This window comes from Psammomys obesus, unplaced genomic scaffold (assembly GCF_907164565.1).
Source record: "Psammomys obesus unplaced genomic scaffold, mPsaObe1.curated_primary_1811, whole genome shotgun sequence".
Lineage (NCBI taxonomy): Eukaryota > Metazoa > Chordata > Mammalia > Rodentia > Muridae > Psammomys > Psammomys obesus.
This window is the reverse complement of record NW_026585742.1, coordinates 9287318-9292912: the sequence shown is the minus strand read 5'-3', so window position 1 is coordinate 9292912 and position 5595 is coordinate 9287318. Positions and strand designations below refer to the sequence as shown.

The 5595-nt window shown below is 43.4% G+C and overlaps 1 protein-coding gene across 1 annotated transcript in view; it reads left to right on the top strand.

Moving 5' to 3' along the window:
• The first annotated feature begins 5270 nt into the window (after nt 1-5270).
• Ube2e1 (ubiquitin conjugating enzyme E2 E1) overlaps nt 5271-5595 on the top strand; it is a 44762-nt gene continuing 44437 nt past the window's right edge. The window contains exon 1 of the mRNA XM_055599092.1: nt 5271-5591. The gene's annotated coding sequence lies outside the window, so the exon portion shown is untranslated. The remainder of the gene's footprint in view (nt 5592-5595) is intronic.

The window sequence follows — 5595 nt, the reverse complement described above, 5'->3', positions numbered from 1 at the left end:
TTTAAAATTTTATTTAATTTTGTGTGCATTAGTGTGAAGGTATCAGATCCCTGGGAATTGGCATTACAGCCGGTTGTGAGCTGCCAGGTGGGTGCTGGGAATTGAACCTGGATCTTTTTGGAATAACAGTGCTCTTAACCTCTGAGCCATCTCTCCAAAGGTCCTACTTTTTGATTTTGGTCTTATTTCTGCATGACCAAGCTCCTATTCAGAGTGTCCTTACCTGAGCCTGTATCCTTGAGTATACTCCCACTGTTCCCTCTGTGAGGGTCGGGTCTTCCTTCTGTGGAGGTTCTTGATCCATTTGGCATTCTTTTTAATTCCGACAGAGAAGAATTCGGTTTCATTCTTCTATGTCTAGATACCCAGTTTCCCTAGCACCCTTTTTTAACAATGCTGTCTTTTTTCAATGGGGATTTTTGACATCTTTGTAAAAAAGAATCAAGTGGCTCTGGATGTGTGGTTTATATCTGGGTCCTCAGTCTTATTTCATTAATCAGTGTTTCTGGTGTTGCTGTGTTTGTGCCAATAACATGTTCTTTTTATTGCCACTCAGTAGTAAAACTTAAGAGCAGGGTTGGTGATAGATACCTCCAGCAACTTTTTTTTTTTTTTTTTAAATCCAAGCTTGTCTTAGATGGCTGGAGCCTTTCATGTTTCTATATGAATTTCAAGATTCTAGCCGGGCACAGTGGCACATGCCTGTAATCCCAACACTCCAGGAGGCAGAGGAAAATGGATCTCTGTGAGTCTGAGGCCAGCCTGGTGTACAAAGTGAATCCATGACAGCCAAGGCTACACAGAAAAACCCAATCTCAAAGAACCAAGGGGGCGGGGAGAAAGAAAAATAATTTTAAGATTCTTTTCAATTTCTATGAAAAATTGCTTTGGAATTTTTGGTGGGGAAATTTCATTGAACCTATAGATTATCTTTGGTATAATAGCCATTTTCACAACATGAACACCACCAATTCATGCACACGGGTGTTCTCTCCATCTCTGTCATCCTCCTTGGTTTCTTCCTTTAGGATTTTAACATTTTTTTAATTAATTAATTATTGGCCAGCCGCAGTGGACGCCTGTAATTCCAGCACTTTGGCAGCAGAGGGATGGGGTGTAGCAGCTTGAACATGTCTGTCTCTCTCAGTCTTCCAACCATCTCCCCGATTCCCCTCCATCTCTCCCTTTCTATGAGAAAACCCATCCAACTTGAAGACAGGCTTTACTTTGTATCTATTCCTTGCCTATCTTCTTGTTTAAATAAGGGGGTGCAAAGAGCCAGCAGCAGTTCAGCAGGTAACTAAAAGGTTCTAGTCCTGCAAGTCTGATGACCTGAGTGCAGTCCCTGGGAACTCCAAGGTGTGAAGAGAGGCGCACACACGTACGTGGATTCACAAAGTAAAGAACAAATATTTTTGAAAACAAAAGGTGAGAACAAACAAAAACCACCTAGACTGTTCATCCATCTATCCATTCAACCATTCATCCATATGTATCTGTCTGTCTGTCTGTCTGTCTGTCTTTCCATCCATCTATCCATCCAATTTCTTGCAATTATTGTTTTTGGTTCTGCTTTTAAGACAGGGTTTTATGCTACAGCCCAAACTGAACTGAAACTCACTATGTAGCACAGGATGGCTTTGAACTTACAGGGAGAGCTTTGAGAGTGTTGGATTCAGACTTGAGCCACCATCCTCAGCTATATTAAAAAAAGTCAATTTCCTTGCTTGTTTTTTTGAACTCTCTCTCTCTTTCTCTGTATGTGTGTATGTTCATGTTTCCAGACAAGGTCTCCGTTTGTTGCTCAATTTTGAACTTGAACTTGGTAAAATGTGAAGCCAGGCTCACTATGCCTTTGAGATGTCAGCTCCCAATTATTTAACTTTCTTTGTTTTTAGTGTAAATTGAACAGTCCAATCTTAGCAAGTAAGGGGTTTGAGGCATTTGCTTGTACTCCCAGAGCCCACAACAGAAAGCAGCTACCTTTGGGGAAATTGGGAATGGGGAAGTAGGTATTTATTGGTTATTGGATATTCTTTTTGAAAAAAATATATTCATAAATGTAGAATAAATAGTGATGGTTATCCTCAGGATGGAGAACTTGAATAGAGGACATTAGTTTATTCCAATAAGTAAATGTTATAGATTCTATGACTTTCTTCTATGCTCTCATCTCCCTACTTTTTTAGATCACTTGATTGGTATTGCTAATGAATTTTCTTTTTTTTTCTTTCCTTTTTTCCTTCTTTCCTTCTTTCTTTCCTTCTTTCTTTCCTTCTTTCTTTTCTTTCTTTCTTTCTTTCTTTCTTTCTTTCTTTCTTTCTTTCTTTCTTTCTTTCTTTCTTTCTTTTTTTCTTTCTTTCAACAGGGTTTCCTGTAGCCCAAGTTGGCCTTGAACTTGCTTTGTATTGGAGACTGGACTTGAACTCCTCCTGATCCTCCCACTCTTTTGTTTTATTTCGTTTTGTTTTTCAAGACAGGGTTTCTTTGTGTAGCCTTGGCTGTCTTGGACTTGATTTGTAGTTCAGGCTGGCCTTGAACTCACAGAGATCCGCCTGCCTTTGCCTCCCTGAGCGCTGGGATCACAGGTGTGCACCACCACGCCCAGTTGACCCTCCCCCTCTTGAACCCTTCATCCTCTTGCTTCCATCTCCCAAATGCTGGGATTCCATGAAGATGCCATCACACCCACTGTCAGCTCATTTTATTTTATTTTTTCCTTTCATTATTATTGTTAGCTTATTTTAAAAATATTATCACAGCTTTATTCAACATGTTTTTATATAATTTACTTAATTTTACTTATGAGCATTGGTGTGTGAGAATGTAAGATCACTTGGAACTGGAGTTACAGACAGTTGTGAGCTGCCATGTGGGAATTGAACCCCCATCCTTTGAAAGAGCAGACAGTGCTCTTAACCACTGAGCCATCTCTCTAGCCCCCCCCCCCCCCATATATATATATTTAAATATAACTGAGGGCCTCTTCCACACTCAGTATTGCTGGAACCGACAAGGTCCTGTGTCAATGATAAGGCTTCCGTGCTGTACTGCATGACCTTGACTAAGATCCATGGCTGTTTCCACCTTCGCTTCTTCAACTAAAACATGAGTGAATGTAAGCTAAAGAGTAGTCTGTGTCCCTCCAGGAGTGGAATTCCTCATTCCTCATCTCTGCTTTCCTCCTGAAAGTTTCTTTGAACTTTATTTGTTTGTGACAGGCCTGAGCTCTGGTAACTTAGGCTAGTCTCAAATTCACTACATAGCTGAGAATGGCTTTGAACTTCTGACAATGATTTTTCTGATAAAGTACTCAAGCATCAATTCTAGGTCTTCAAGATCCACGTCCTAAATAATTTCCCTAGAAGCAGGCCCAGGCTGGATTATTCATTTACTTTACAGAATAGTTAATTGACCATGTTTGTTATAGATAGGCATTTGATCCCACCAGTCAATACAGTGTGGGCATCTCTGCCCTTTATACATGAGGAAGCTGACACTAGGAAAGGTCGATTTAGGTACTCAGGTCATGTAGCTAGGTACCTCACTCAGTCTAAGTAGGGGCGGAGAGAGCTTATTCAACCTGTTTTAAGGCTCTGGGTTCAATTCCCAAAATTGCCAAAAGAAAAAAAAAATGACAGCTAGAAGCTGGTGTGCTGTCATATGCCTTTAATCTCAGCACTCAGGAGGAAGAGGAGGGAAAGATCTTTGTGAGTTCAATGCCAACCTGGGGTGCATACACATAAAATTTTTAACTAGAATTTTAAAAAGTTGAAAAATAAATGCTAGTCTTTACATCAGAATATTCTGAATACATAGCTATCTTCATTTACTCATTTTTAGTTTTCTACTATTTTTTGGAGACAAGGTCTCAATATGTTTCTCTGGATGGCCTGGAACTCAGAACATAGACTAGGCTAGTCTCAAACTCAGAGAGGTCTGCTTGCCTCTGCCTCCCAAGTGCTGGGATTAAACACTTGCACTACCATGACCTGCCAATGTTATCATCATTTATGAGCTCTACCAGAACATATAAAACCAAACACTTGTGAGGAGTTCTTCAAAATTCATATGCTTGCTGGGTGGTGGTGGGGCACGCCTTTAATCCCAGCACTCAGGAGGCAGAGGCGGACGGATTTCCGTGAGTTCAAGGCCAACTTGGTCTAGAATTCCAAGACAGCCAAGACTACACAGAGAAATCCTGTCCCAAGGGTGGGGGTAGGTCCTATGTTTTAGGTAGTAGAGAAATAACTCTTTTTTTCTTGCCACAATTTGAAGACAAGTCATGCTTGATACAGGTTTCCTTAAAGACTGAGTAAATAAAGTGCACAATTACTTTATGACTCTTAATACCGCTGGAGTTTGGATTAAAGACTAGGAAGGGTTTAGCTGGATAGTGAGAGAGCCTGCTTTCCTGGGTACTGGATATGCCGTGAACTTTCTTTACATCACGTGCTGTGGTGACTGAAGACGATGTCGCCATGGGAAGCAATGACGATTAAAGTGGTCCACGGAAATCTGAGTGCGGCTGAGTGCTCTGTACACAAGCTCTTGTGTGTGGCACCTTGTACTGGATGGCAGGAGTCTGTTCCCTTCAGGGCAAACGACAAACAGGTGAGAGACTAAGGCCTAATAACGGTGCAAAGGCTTTTAAAAATAAATTTTGGCACAGTGCCACGCAAGGAACAATTTGGTGATTATTCTAAAAATATTATTTGAATAGCATCGTATTGGAGCAAAAAGAAAGTAGGGCGCTTTCTAGAACTTTCCTTCAATTTCTAAAACTCAGACTTTATATTTAATTTAAGAATTCCAAACTCTGTCAAAATCATCGGTTTAAGGTGATCTTAAACCCAGTAATCTTCCAGTTCACAAGCCGGGTTCCAGATCGCAGTTACCTGTCAGGAACTCCAAACGCATACATTAAGAAACAAAAGCAGAAAACCCACATCCTTTTCTGTAACAAGCGAAGACGGGGTACCTACCGCTGTAAAATTGCACATGCCTGGTGTCCTGAACCTAGTCTGGGATTTTTCTCACAGGCGTGACCTCTGCTCCTAGCTCGTAATTGCCAGAGGGAGAAACAAGTGTCAGCCCAAAGGAAAACCCTGTTAGGGTTTTTTTTTTTCCCTTTCTTTCTCTTTAAACCGGTCACTTTTGAGGAGGAGTCAAAGTCCTCGCCTGGAGAGTACCATCTTTTCCCCACCCCGGCCACCTCACCCCCTCGCCCTTCCCGAAACCCTCCAGGGAAGAACTTCCCCCGGGCACCCGGGTTCCACCCGGCTGTGGCCGTCCCCCGACCCCGCCCGGCCCCCTCAGCCCCGCGGGCGCCGGGTCCCCAGGCCAGGCCGGGGTCGCTCGGGGCTCCCGGGCCGCTGCCCCCAGGTGCGGCGGGGGAGGGGCGCGGGGCGGGGCGGAGAGGAGGAGTGGCGCGGAGCGTGTGCGGCCGGGGAAGCCATTGCCTGGTTAATAGTTGCTGTTGCTGCACTTCCGCTTCGCTCCCAGCGAGAGCGAGACACGAGTGGCCAGGCCCAGCCGCAGCCGCAGCAGCAGCCGCGGCGGCGGCACGGAGCAGCCAGACACAAAGAGAGGTGC